Source organism: Bufo bufo, chromosome 2 (genome assembly GCF_905171765.1).
Source record: "Bufo bufo chromosome 2, aBufBuf1.1, whole genome shotgun sequence".
In the NCBI taxonomy this organism is placed as follows: Eukaryota; Metazoa; Chordata; class Amphibia; order Anura; family Bufonidae; genus Bufo; species Bufo bufo.
The window spans coordinates 379,955,961-379,969,994 of NC_053390.1; the positions used below are offsets into that span (position 1 = coordinate 379,955,961).

Below are 14,034 nucleotides of genomic sequence, written 5' to 3' on the forward strand. Positions count from 1 at the left end.
GTGAAAGACGCAATACTGCCCATGGAGGCAGCCTGGCTTTGACAAGAAAGACCTAAAGACCTAAAGCTGACGGCCACCTCTGTTTGCCCACGGGATGGGTGATGCTGCTTCATGTGTTTTAATAGAGCTGTGGTGCCTGTGTTTGTGTTTGACTGCCCACAGCTTATTTTCCTCTTGCAGAACCAGTCCGTATTCCAGACATTTTTTGGCCTAATTTACATAGTCACACAAAGTGTGGAACAGTTTGCAAATCTGTTTTCTGGAACTAGAGAGGCACAATAAAATGTCCTTCCCTTTCCACAAACACACTGAAGGCACTGCTACTGACAATTTACTTTGGAAATAATGCATTATCGGCATCACTAACAGATTGGTCCTAATGATTTATGTGCATTTAAATATGCAGATTCTGAAAAAGGCTCAGGGCAGGATTTTCACTTAGAGATTTAAAACGCTACCCTGTGGACTGTGAAACAAACGTATTGTTATATTTCGCAAAACAAAACAAAATGTATCTGTCTGCAGATGACCTGACACAGATTTTAGACTAGTATTTCACGTGTTTTCACTCAGAGATTTAAAACGTTGTCCTCTGTATTGTAAAACACACATTGTGCATGTATATTGCTATTTTCCTTAAAAAAAAAAAAAAATTTACTGTCTGGAGATGCTCTGTCCTAGATTTTGGACTATTATTTTAGGTGCTTTCACTGACATTTTAAATGCCATCTATCCCCTAGATGGTAAAACACATGTTGAACAGTTGTGTGGAACTTATTCCCCACACCACAAACAATTGAGGGGGGGGGGGGGGAAACAATTTCTGTTAGAATGTAAACAAATACTTGACCCAGGTATAAAGCGTTTATTAAAACATCACTTTTAATTCAATATAATGATAAAACGGCTGAGAGCCATAACAAACAGTTAAAACACTTTGTTTCCACCCCAAAATTTTCACAACGCACCCGCACCTTTTCCCGCAACGCAAGTGTGAACTCAGCCTAACAGTGTTACCATAATGTCCCCCAAAAACAATTGTGCTAAGCTGATACTGTGCCAGGGTGCCCCCTTAGTAATAGTGCTCCCAAAAATCCCAACAATAGTGATGAGAGTGCACTTAGTAGTAATAGTGCTCCTACAGTGCCCCCAACAGTAATTGTGTCCCAGAAGTACGGTAATAATGCTCCCATAGTCCCCCAGTTGTAATAAAGCCCACCATAATGCCTCTGGTAGTAATAATTCTATTTATAGTGTGCGCCAGTGCAAAAAATGCCCCGTTGTGTGTCAGTAAAAAAAGACAAAAAAAACACAAAACATCTTAGTGCCCCCAGTAGAGCCAATATCCCCAGAATGCCCTCATGTGTTCCAATGACCCGTACTGTGTGCCACTAGAAAAAAACACTTAGTGCCCCCAGTTGAGCTTAGGTGCCCATAGTGCCCCTATAGTTTGTGACAGTACAGGGAGTGCAGAATTATTAGGCAAGTTGTATTTTTGAGGATTAATTTTATTATTGAACAACAACCATGTTCTCAATGAACCCAAAAAACTCATTAATATCAAAGCTGAATATTTTTGGAAGTAGTTTTTAGTTTGTTTTTAGTTTTAGCTATTTTAGGGGGATATCTGTGTGTGCAGGTGACTATTACTGTGCATAATTATTAGGCAACTTAACAAAAAACTAATATATACCCATTTCAATTATTTATTTTTACCAGTGAAACCAATATAACATCTCAACATTCACAAATATACATTTCTGACATTCAAAAACAAAACAAAAACAAATCAGTGACCAATATAGCCACCTTTCTTTGCAAGGACACTCAAAAGCCTGCCATCCATGGATTCTGTCAGTGTTTTGATCTGTTCACCATCAACATTGCATGCAGCAGCAACCACAGCCTCCCAGACACTGTTCAGAGAGGTGTACTGTTTTCCCTCCTTGTAAATCTCACATTTGATGATGGACCACAGGTTCTCAATGGGGTTCAGATCAGGTGAACAAGGAGGCCATGTCATTAGATTTTCTTCTTTTATACCCTTTCTTGCCAGCCACGCTGTGGAGTACTTGGACGCGTGTGATGGAGCATTGTCCTGCATGAAAATCATGTTTTTCTTGAAGGATGCAGACTTCTTCCTGTACCACTGCTTGAAGAAGGTGTCTTCCAGAAACTGGCAGTAGGACTGGGAGTTGAGCTTGACTCCATCCTCAACCCGAAAAGGCCCCACAAGCTCATCTTTGATGATACCAGCCCAAACCAGTACTCCACCTCCACCTTGCTGGCGTCTGAGTCGGACTGGAGCTCTCTGCACTTTACCAATCCAGCCACGGGCCCATCCATCTGGCCCATCAAGACTCACTCTCATTTCATCAGTCCATAAAACCTTAGAAAAATCAGTCTTGAGATATTTCTTGGCCCAGTCTTGACGTTTCAGCTTGTGTGTCTTGTTCAGTGGTGGTCGTCTTTCAGCCTTTCTTACCTTGGCCAAGTCTCTGAGTATTGCACACCTTGTGCTTTTGGGCACTCCAGTGATGTTGCAGCTCTGAAATATGGCCAAACTGGTGGCAAGTGGCATCTTGGCAGCTGCACGCTTGACTTTTCTCAGTTCATGGGCAGTTATTTTGCACCTTGGTTTTTCCACACGCTTCTTGCGACCCTGTTGACTAGTTTGAATGAAACGCTTGATTGTTCGATGATCCCGCTTCAGAAGCTTTGCAATTTTAAGAGTGCTGCATCCCTCTGCAAGATATCTCACTATTTTTGACTTTTCTGAGCCTGTCAAGTCCTTCTTTTGACCCATTTTGCCAAAGGAAAGGAAGTTGCCTAATAATTATGCACACCTAATATAGGGTGTTGATGTCATTAGACCACACCCCTTCTCATTACAGAGATGCACATCACCTAATATGCTTAATTGGTAGTAGGCTTTCGAGCCTATACAGCTTGGAGTAAGACAACATGCATAAAGAGGATGATGTGGTCAAAATACTCATTTGCCTAATAATTCTGCACTCCCTGTATAAAATACTCCTATATAGTGCCCCCAGAAGATGCCCCATAGTGCTCCTCCCCTGTCCCCATAGTGTCCTCCATAATGTGCCAGTATAAAATGCCCCTATAGACTGCCCCACATAGATGCCCTCATAATGCTCCTCTCCACCTTCCCCATAGTGGCACCAAAATGGTTGCCAGTATTAAATGCCCCTATATAATGCCCCCATAGTGCTCTTCTCCCCCACTTCTCCATAGTGCCCCCCATAATGCGTGCCAGTAAATAGGGCCCCCAGTAAATACCCCATAGTGCTCCTTTACCCCCCACTTCTCCATAGAGCCCCCCATAATGAGTGCCAGTATATAAGGGCCCCCAGTAGATGCATCCCCTCTTCTCCATAGTGCCATTCCATATTGTGCCAGTATATTGGACCCCCATAGCGCTTCCCCTCTTCTCCATAGTGCCCCCTCCATATTGTGCCGGTATATAGAGCCCCCATTGTGCTTCCCCTCTTCTCCATAGTGCCCCCCATATTGTGCCAGTATATAGGGCCCCCAGTAGATGCGTCCCCTCTTCTCCATAGTGCCCCCCATATTGTACCAGTATATAGGGCCCCCATAGTGCTTCCCCTCTTCTCCATAGTGCCCCCTCCATATTGTGCCAGTATATAGGGCCCCCATAGTGCCCCTCCATATTGTGCCAGTATATAGGGCCCCCATAGTGCCCTTCCATATTGTGCCAGTATATAGAGCCCCCGTAGTGCTTCCCCTCTTCTCCATAGCGCCCCTCCATATTGTGCCAGTATATAGGGCTGCTTAGCACACTCTAAATAGAATTCTGAGTGGCACAATCCACGTCTCTTCTCTAACTTTAACCCAGAATTGCAGATCCCACACGGTTCTCCTCCAATACCACGATCTCAGCGGTGCACAAGCCCAAAGAAAAATTAGTCCAGGACAATTATCTTCTTTGTAGAAAGAAAGCGGGCGTCACTCACCATCGTGAAAATATGAATATTCCTTTATTGCCACATACAGCAAGACACATGCGGCACCGGAGCTAGGAGTCACTTCCCTGCCCACTGGATGCAGCTGCGTTTGTTTAACTGTTTGTTATGGCTCTCAGCCGTTTTATCATTATATTGAATTAAAAGTGACGTTTTAATAAACACATTATACCTGGGTCAAGATAGATCTAGGCCAATTTTGGCATTGTTATATTTGTATATAAACACCTTTACCCAGGTTAGGTCCCCTTTTTGTAAATAATGTAAAAAAATAGAAATGTTCTTGCAGGTAGTCGATTTTGAGGTTCTGCATCAGCTGCAGCTGTGCAAGGAGGCATACCAAGCCTGAGCTCCTCACCTCTCACTCCCTGGCTGAAAACTTTCCCTTCCTTTCCTTATTCTACACAATTCTTCTTCTTTCTACCCTTTCCATTCAATGTTCATCCCGCTAGAATAGAAGCTTGATTGTGACTGTACACTGTCCCTAAGATCTTTCCTTTCCACCCTCATTCACAGCCCAACACAGAATGACGTTCTAGCTGTTCTGCAAGGGCACCTCCCTGCCTGCTCCAGCACTGATTGGCTCATCTGTGAGCCAATCAGGGCAAGCCTCCCCCCCCCCCACTTCCTCTCAGGGCCATGTGAGCACTCTACTTCTTCCTCCCTCATGCTTTTTCCACCAATGTGCAGTAAAATGGCGCTACATGCTGTTTTACTGGATTCGTCTGAAGCGAACCGAAAATAATTCTGGTTCATCTGGCAGATGAGTTTGTGGGAAGTTCGTAATAAACCTGGTTCGTTACGAACTGATTTGCTCATCTCTACATGTGGTAATTTATGTTAAATGTTTACCAGAAGTAGATGATCAACTGTACAGCCAATGCGGTCAGCAGCTGGACATGTTTTACTTGTGGTCAACCGCAAGTAAATCAGGTGCAGTCACCATAACTTTGAAAGTGCCAGGTCTATCTCAGAAATCTAGTTCCCCTTTGACTTCTATTGGGAAACAAGATGCTGCAGTTCCGAACCACATGACAGCGACACGTCTATGTGGTGGAGTGACAGGGGAATGCTGTCAGATGAACAAACATTTGGTTCCACAGCTATCTAAAGTATATAACTTTATACTTCATGAAAGAGATCAAACTTACCTTCTCATTTGAATCGTACCTATTCCTTTTCTCTTTGTAAAGTGCTTTCGATGATATCCTTACCCCCACCTTTTAATACAGTCTTTTTTGGTTAAATAGCAAGTCCTGGGTAAGGGGTACCTTTCACAAGTGGCAGCAATATATCCTGTTCATACCGTAGATATTTCTAATGAATGTGACACTATAGACAGGTAACTGAGTTTATCACACAAGATATATCAGTAACCATTGGTCAATTTCTGTAGGCTTCCTGTGGAGGCACTGCAAAATGGACCAGTCAATGGTTTCCCTAAACGCACACACAAATTGATGTGTTATATGTCTTATCAGCTGAAATATAATAATGGTGCCCTACCACAGTGCCAATTGATCAGGTATTGAATACATTTACAATGTACAATAGCAGTGTCCCCACTGCAAGTGTTAGTGTCATTGTATTCTATGCACTGTGTGTTCCACAGGCTGAATATGGAGAGAGTGGTAAGTTTATAGCTTCTGTTTCTTGGCAGGTTTGGCACCAACCTTTCCTTTCTAGGGGGTTCACATAAGATACCACAGTCCAAATGTGTGTGGGGGGGCTGCACTAATAATTTTCCCCACTTAATCATACTACTGAAAAAAACGAAATAAGTATATAAAAATTAGATTACAAAATAGGAGAGTATTGCGGTATGCAGGGATACCTTTTTATTGTACTATCCTAATACTTAAAAGACAAGCTTTCAAGAGTTTTCCTTTCTTCCCCGGTATTGCTTCAGACCTGAGAAAGAGAGAAACACTCTTGAAAACTTTTCTTTATAGTTTAAAGCAGTTTCAGCAAACACCAGGGCTGTGTAAATAATCCCATATGTTAAACATGTCACTAAAGAAGACCAATGAACAGACGCTCACAGGTTTATTCACAAGAGGGTGAAGAGTTTGGAGAAGGGAACAATCTAGGAAAGCATAACTGAATAGGAACGTGAGCTGAATTGGAGAATTTCTTTCAATTAAGCTATGTTGTCCTATATTGTTCACTTCTCCTGACTTCTACAAACTCTTCACCCTTTTGTGAAATAACCCTGTGGGTGTTGTTGGTGTGTGCAACTAATACTGGTGTGTAACGCAGAGTGCTGCGGTCAGGGGTGCGTGTAACGCAAGGTGCGCTAGTCAGGGGTGCATGTAATGCAGGGGGCGCTGGTCAGGGGTGCATGTAACGCAGCGGGCGCTGGTCAGTGGTGCATGTAACGCAGGGGGCACTGGTCAGTGGTGCATGTAACGCAGGGGGCGCTGGTCAGGGGTGCATCGCAGATAGAAAAGGTACCTACAGTTCTGATGTGCTCTGTCCTCGTACCTTCTTCCTGTAGGCGTGATGGCAGGGAGAGGGGAGCGCAACGATGTTTCCTGATGTTAAATCCCCAAGCCGCATTCTTTTCTGCCTCTGCAGGCCCTGCTAGGCTGAAATACACAGGCAGCCAATGTCACTGCTGCCCTCTCCCTCCCAGCCAATAGCAGCTGAGTTGGGCGGGGGAAGATTCACTTGGCTGCCTACTGCCGAGGAGCCCGTAGTGAAGCACGTGGGCAGCATGGGCAGTACTTTCAGTTTGGCAAAACTGACAGATCGCCGCTGTACTCAGGGCCGTCTTTAATATTGATTGGACCCTGGGCAAGAATTTACTTGGGCCCCCTGGATCCCGCCTTTCCACAAAACCTAGTATGCAATCACGCCCTCCTCCACAACACACACTCACAAAAATCCCCACAACTCGTAGAGTAGTAAACTATAATAATGATGAGTGGCCACTAGAGGTGTTCTTTGGCAGTACTGCAAATACTGCCTTTTTTTTCTGAAAAGGAAGTGTTTACATTAAAACATTTGCAGAGACATGCTATAGACACCAGAACTACTACGTTTAGCTGTTGTGGTTCTGGTGACTATAGTGTCCCTTAATATAGAGGGGGAAAAAAGAATCAGCACAAAAGTATCAAATAAAATGGCTGTATCATTATTCTAAAAATTAAAAAAGCACAACTTCTGACACAAATATATAGTATTTTGCAGATTACTTTATTTTTTTTTATAATGTGCAGATAGAACTGTACTACTAGCCTCTCCATCCACCCCCTACATACAGGGTAATACAGCGCCACATACCTCTTACATACAATGGCGGCTCTTTGACGTAGATGTTCTCTTTCCTCATCTTCTCCTTTCAGACCTTCAGACCAGACCACCATTTTTCTGCCATTTCTCGTCTCTGCAGTTTGACAAACAAAATCTTAGTTTGCTACTTTTCCATCATCCTCCCATCTTCTGGACAAATCATCCTACCACCCCCAATACTGTGCCGCTGTGCTCCCCAATACTATACTGCAGAAACAGATAAACCCTCTGATAATAGTAGTACCATGCAGATAGTGCCCTTCAATAATTATTGGCACACAGTGCCCTAAATTAACTGCACCCAGCAAATAGTGCCCCTGACACTGATAGTGTAAACATAACGTCCCCAAAAATAATTGTGGTAAGCTGATACTGTGCCAAGGTGCCCCCACAGTAATAGTGCTCCCAAAAGTCCGACCAATAGGAATAATTCTCTGCTAGAGCACACATGGTAGTAATAGTGCTCCTACAGTGCCCCCAACATGTCCCCACTGTTCCCCAGAAGTAATAATGCTCCCATAGTGCCCATACTAGTAATCATGTTCCCTATAGACCCCCAGTAGTAATAAAGCCCATCATAATGCCCCCCAGTAGTAATAATTCTCCTTATAATGTGCAAGTGCAAAAAATACCTCCTTTTAATGCCCCCAGTTGGGCTAATGTCCCCATAGTGCCCCCATAATGTGCCAGTATAAAATACCCCTATATAGTGCCCCCAGTAAATGCCCCATAGTTCTCCTCTCCTCCCTTCTTCCTTGTGCCCCCATAATGTACCAGTATAAAATGCCCCATATATAGTGCCCCAGTAGATGCCCTCAGTGTCCCCCAAAATTTGCAAGTATAAAATACCCCTTCTTAGTGGCCCCCATAGATGAACCCATAGTACTCCTCTCTCCCCTTCCCCATAGTACCCACCATAATGTGCCGCAGTATAAAATACCCCTATACAGAGCCCCCCATATAAAATACCCCTTCTTTGTGGCCTCAGTAGAAGCCCCTATAGTGTTCCTCCCCCCTTCCCCCATATTAAGTACCCCTTCTTTGTGGCCTCAGTAGATGCCCCCAATAATGTGCCAGTAAGAAGTGCCCCCATAGATGGCCTCATAGTGCCCCCAATAATGTGCCAATAAGATGTGCTCACATAGATGCAGCCCAATAATGTGTCAGTAACAAGTGCCCCATAGATGCTCCCGAATCATGTGCCAGTAACATGTTCCCCCATAGATGCCCCCAATCATGTGCCAGTAACAAGTACTTCCATAGATGCCCACAAATCATGTACTAGTAACAAGTGCCCCCATAGATGCCCACCAATCATGTGCCAGTAACAAGTGCCAACATAGATGCCCCCCAATCAAGTGCCAGGAACAAGTGCCAACATAGATGCCCCCAATCATGTGCCAGTAACAAGTGCCCCCATATATGCCCCCAATCATGGGCCAGTAACAAGTGCCCCAATAGATGCCCCCTAATAATGTGCCAGTAACAGGTGCCCCCATAGCTGCCCCCCAATCATGTGCCGATAACAAGTGCCCCCATAGATGCCCCTTAATCATGTGCCAGTAACAAGTGCCCCCAGAGATGTCCCCCAATCATGTGTCAGTAACAGGTGCCCCATAGATGCCTCCAATCGTGTGCCAGTAACAGGTGCCCCCTTAGATGCCCCCCAATCATGTGCCAGTAACAGGTGCCCCCATAGATGTCCCCCAATAATGTGCCAATAATAGTAAAGACGGCCCTGGCTGTACTAGTGGCGACGGCCAGCATTTCAAAGGGGAATCAGCGGGGTGGCAAGGAATAACCTAGGGGGGCAATTGCCTATGGTCTAATGTGAGCTGTGGATGTGTGTGCAGCAAAGACCAGAGATTAACATGGAAGTTTCCTTTTCCTGCTGTGGATTAGAAAAGTAACTGAGGAGCAGCATATAAAACCCAGCTTCATCATTGTGAGCACCAACATCTACATGGCTGTCACATCACTCAGGGACCCTGCCTTGTACCTCAAAACTCATCTGCACCAAGCCCCAAAATGAGGGTGTGCTCTGAGGGGAAGAAAAGGTGCACCCTTCCTATGACTGCATGGAGTGCTGTAGAGAGGACTGCTAGTATGAGTACTATGAGTACAACTACTTCCATCTTCTCTGCCTTCCTGTGGCTCACTGAATAATGGGATCAATGGTAAACTTTCCAGCATTTTCTAAACAACTCAAGACACACCGCCAACATAGTACTCAAAGATGTTCATTCGTCATAAACCGTTACGCCTATTCTTCAACCTATCTGTATTCAGTGCCTGAAGGAGGACTCTGTGTCTTCCAAAACTTAGCATTTTCTATTTTCTTATAAGATTAATGCTCAGATAAATTCCCTGTGTGCTAGCTCTATTCTTTGGCTAACCAGTTCATATTGTTCACATTAATTGGTTCATGGATTAAAGACTGATTTGATAATAATTAATTTTTTAAACAGAAAAATGTCTACCCTCTCCCTGTACCAAATTACCCGACTTTTCATTAGTATGAAATTTTGTCTTAATCTTCACTTTGCCTGTCTGCCTAGTATAGGATGCTTAAAGGATTTATTATGAAGCTAGCAAACAGACCATAAAGCAATATGATGTGATTCATTGTAACCAAACACCATTTAACAAACTTCAAGGAAACTTTTTTTTTTTGCTTTTTAACCATCACAAGTTGACTCCAACCGTGACAAGCTAATTATGATCATCCACCTTGCCTTTTTTAAACAAATGTTGCTTTTCATTTTTCCATTCATTGTACAGCTGCTACAAGAATAGCTCATTTGCATATAGATTAAAAATTACCTTAAAACCCATTTACACCCTGGTGAGTTAAGACAATGCAAAAAAAACCTGATGTATTGCTTCTATACAGTCACATTATAAGCATTATTTAGCAGCAAAGTTAGTTTTTGGGATATTTGTACACGAGAAGATATGTGTATAGTATTAACCATTAGAGTTCTAGAAAAAATATGATCTAAATAGCCAATGATTATAAATTGACTTAAAGATTAATGCATTTTCTTCTAAGTACTATGATAGGAATGGTTTAGACTGGAACTCCATCCGCAATAAACCTTCATCATCTTGTTTCTGCTCATGATGTAATATTACAGTTTAGTACAATTTCACCTGGCACTGGTTGAGAAAGAACTAATACAATTACTTGCTATTAAGTTGCACATAACAATCTTAACTTCCTGTATATGTTGCCAACTTAGGCCGCTTTCACACGAGCGAGTCCCACGCATCGGACTTGCAGCGTGTGTCAGAAAGAGCAAACATCCTGAACTCCCAGTAATGCCAGGGTCGCATAGCATTATATTGATTTATAAGGCTATGTAACCCTTACAGTTCTGGAATGTATTGGATAACACTGACAGCATTATGTCAGTGTTATCCAATACATTCCAGAACTGTAAGGGTTACATAGCATCATAAATCTATATAATGCTATGCAATCCCGTCAGTGCTGGGAGGTCAGGCCGGGAACTGCCGCATACTCATGCTGTGAGTCCAGAGAGTGACACTCACTCGTCTGAAAGGGGCCTTAAAGCTACAAAAATAAGGTGGCTGTATGTTCATTTTACCTCTGATGGAGCCATTTAGTACTTGTTAAAGCCGAGTCAGTAACCAATAGTGTGAAATTCTTGTTTTGACTCCAGCTTGACTCTTCCATTATACTGAACCTGCCTAGGACTCGATTATACATTTGGTATGGCTACATTGACTTGATTCATTTTATTGCTGGAAACCGCTCTAAGGCTAGGATAGGAACACATCACATGTTTGATGTCCTTTTAGTGTGTATGCCAGGAGAGCTCCCAACATAAATGCTAAACGTGTTCATAAGGTTACATTAGCCAGGTGGAGGATAAAAGAGTGTCCTTTTGGCCTTAGTCCGTCTGCTGTATGTCAGTATAATGCATAAAAGACAGTATGAAATAGTGCAATTGACTGTGCTATTCTATACAATGACACAGAAAACGCATAAAAAAATGAAATATGTATTAAGAAATTAAATCAATGCACCATCCTTGTAATGCACATGCATGCGGGCCCTGCAGGGGATGGAGGGATTTACTAAATGAGGGAATTCTTCTATTAAAGGGAACCTGTCACCATGAAATTGCAATGCAATCTGCAGGGAGCATGTAATAGAGCAGGAGGAGCTGAGCAGATTGATATACAGTTTATTGGAAAAGATTCAGTAAAAGGGATCATTCACATGACCGTATGGTCGCCGTGCCCATGCTGAGGAACGTAAACAGCTGCGGCGGTGCTACGGTGCTGACTGTCACGATCCCTACTCAATAGGCCACGTCACGGGGGTGAATTATACTAGTGAGCTCGTCAAGTTACCACAGAAATTCCCACCCACCTATTCTAGATGACGGAATTATGCTAACTTACTCCCCTAGATTCTAACACCCCAATATTTTCTATCACAATAGCTGCCACCACCTATACTATAAGTCAATAGGGGCCTATACTCAGATATTTTCTCAACCCAAATTTAACACAGTAACACAGGTTATCTATATGGGACCTAAAATCCTCTGAAACACTACTCGCAACATTATTCCTTCTGAAAGAGCAAGTTCTATAAGACCACAAGGAAGGGACTTATTAATGTTTAAATTTAATACACAATAGTGCAGTGCAATACAAAAGGAAATGCAGTGAAACAGATAAAATAAACGGGATAAAATACAGAATATTGGCTTACTGAGATGCAGCAGTTATATTCCAGCTGTGGGGACAGCTGAAGATATGGGCAGTCACTCCAAACTATGTGGATTCCCAAAATGGCTGACAATTACCTGTTCCCAAACACCTATTTTTATCCCCCCTCAGCTGAGGGGTGGGCTGTGAGGGAACCTCCCTCCTTTCGGTCCGGCCTTCTGGGACATCTTATATTATTCAGGTTTCTGCCCCACCTTCCCAGAAGACTGACTGAGGTGGCAATATGAATCATGGCGATTCCGCTATGAGGGGCAGCCGTCTCTCTAACAGCCTAGACAGCAAACCACAAGAGAACAAAAAACCAACTTATCTTTTGAGCAGGAACAGCCAATCCTTCCTTCCTTGCAAACACAGAGCCAGACAGAAGATTTAACCCGCAGGGAACACTGGGAGTGGGTGTGATTTGAACTGAAACCAACGACCCCACCCAGTGCACCTGAAGGGAGGCGGATCTAGCTTGACTCCAAAATAAAACAAAACAAAAGGCTAGACACGTGCTGCTAATCTGGCAGACCTCCGCACATAGCCTGAGCAGGGCATGACAATGACAGGGACTGCAGGTACAGGTATGATCCCATATTCAGAGTCGCTTCGTCCTGGTCATACAGACACCAAATATGATTGAGTTATGATTTCCAGAAGGCCAGATCCTGAATATTGAGAAATGCCTCCTGTTCTGTTCAGTATGGTGTGCATAGACTCTGCTCAAAGCCCATGTCAGGCTGAACACAATTATTAGGGTTCTGAGGCTGTGGGTGCCATGAGGTCGGAGTTATGGCTTCTGATATTATTTCATTCATCTACTGAATGGCTTAGACCACCCACTGGTCTAGCAGCCAACATGTCTAGTGTGGCTGTGCATTTTAAGTAACCCCCTCCCATGTGTTCATTAGGATGTCCAAATGGTTTTCAATTAGCAGGCTTGTGCTAAATGGGGCTTCCCCTGATAATGTGGAGTTTCTCACCTAGTCTTCAGACGCGCTGACATCGAGAGGCACCATGTGCATTTGCTTAATAGATCAATTAGCCACTGCTATACAATCAGCTATTGATAATACTTTTAGGACAATATGAAATCTATCTATCTATCTGTCTATTTACCTCGGATTACCATTGACTTAAATGGGTCCGTGATCCACAAGATACGGCAAAAGATATTGTATCTTTTGCAATGCGGAGGCATGGATCAGAAGCCCACATAAAACACTCGGAAGCCCTTCCGTGGGCTTTCGGGTCTGTGCCTCCACTCCGCAAAAGATAGGACATGTCCTATGTTTTTCTGTATCTTGTGGATCTCGGACCCATTCAAGTCAATGGGTTTGCACCCCAACATGGAGTTCAAATCGTCGGTGCCCACGTTTTGCAGTCCGCAGCAAGGGTACGACGATCATACAGTTGTGTAAATGAGCCCAAACTTGTAGTTTATTAATTTAAGCCTCTGATCTCTCTATCCTCTGGTGTCATGTAGGTCATAGTACTTTCTGATTGCCATCTAATAGTGTTGATCGAGCACCAAAGTGCTCGGGTAGAACACATCAGGATGCTCGGGTGATCTACAGAGCACCCGAGCACAATGGAAGTCAATAGGAGAACCCGAGCATTAAACCAGGCACCCCCTGCTCTGAAGAGGGGGGGGGTGTCTGGTTCACAGAAAAAGGTCAGAAATTGATGGAAACACCACTAAAATGGTTCGGGAACAGCATGGGGAGGATTTCTGGATGCATCTTGGACTCCCAGGTCGCTGCTGGGAACGATGTATTCCAAGTAGTACGCCACTTTTACAGACTGAAAATAATACGCGCAAAACCGAAGATAAAATCGATTTTAGAGTAAAAATTGTTAGGAAACATTCTTTCCTGTATATTTACTTGTATATAAAGTGCAAGTGCTGCCAAAAATTACAAGGAAGAGGCACTCCGATACAAACTGTATATCACATAAAGGAGGGCCTCATTCACATTGTGGTACA

At 43.5% G+C, this 14,034-nt stretch overlaps 1 long non-coding RNA gene across 1 annotated transcript; it reads left to right on the top strand.

Moving 5' to 3' along the window:
* The first annotated feature begins 212 nt into the window (after positions 1 to 212).
* On the top strand, positions 213 to 12,109 carry LOC120991539. Its single transcript, XR_005776714.1, has 4 exons — positions 213 to 222; positions 5,255 to 5,257; positions 8,466 to 8,471; positions 12,003 to 12,109. It is a non-coding gene; the product is annotated as an uncharacterized LOC120991539 (long non-coding RNA).
* Positions 12,110 to 14,034: the final 1,925 nt, after the last annotated feature.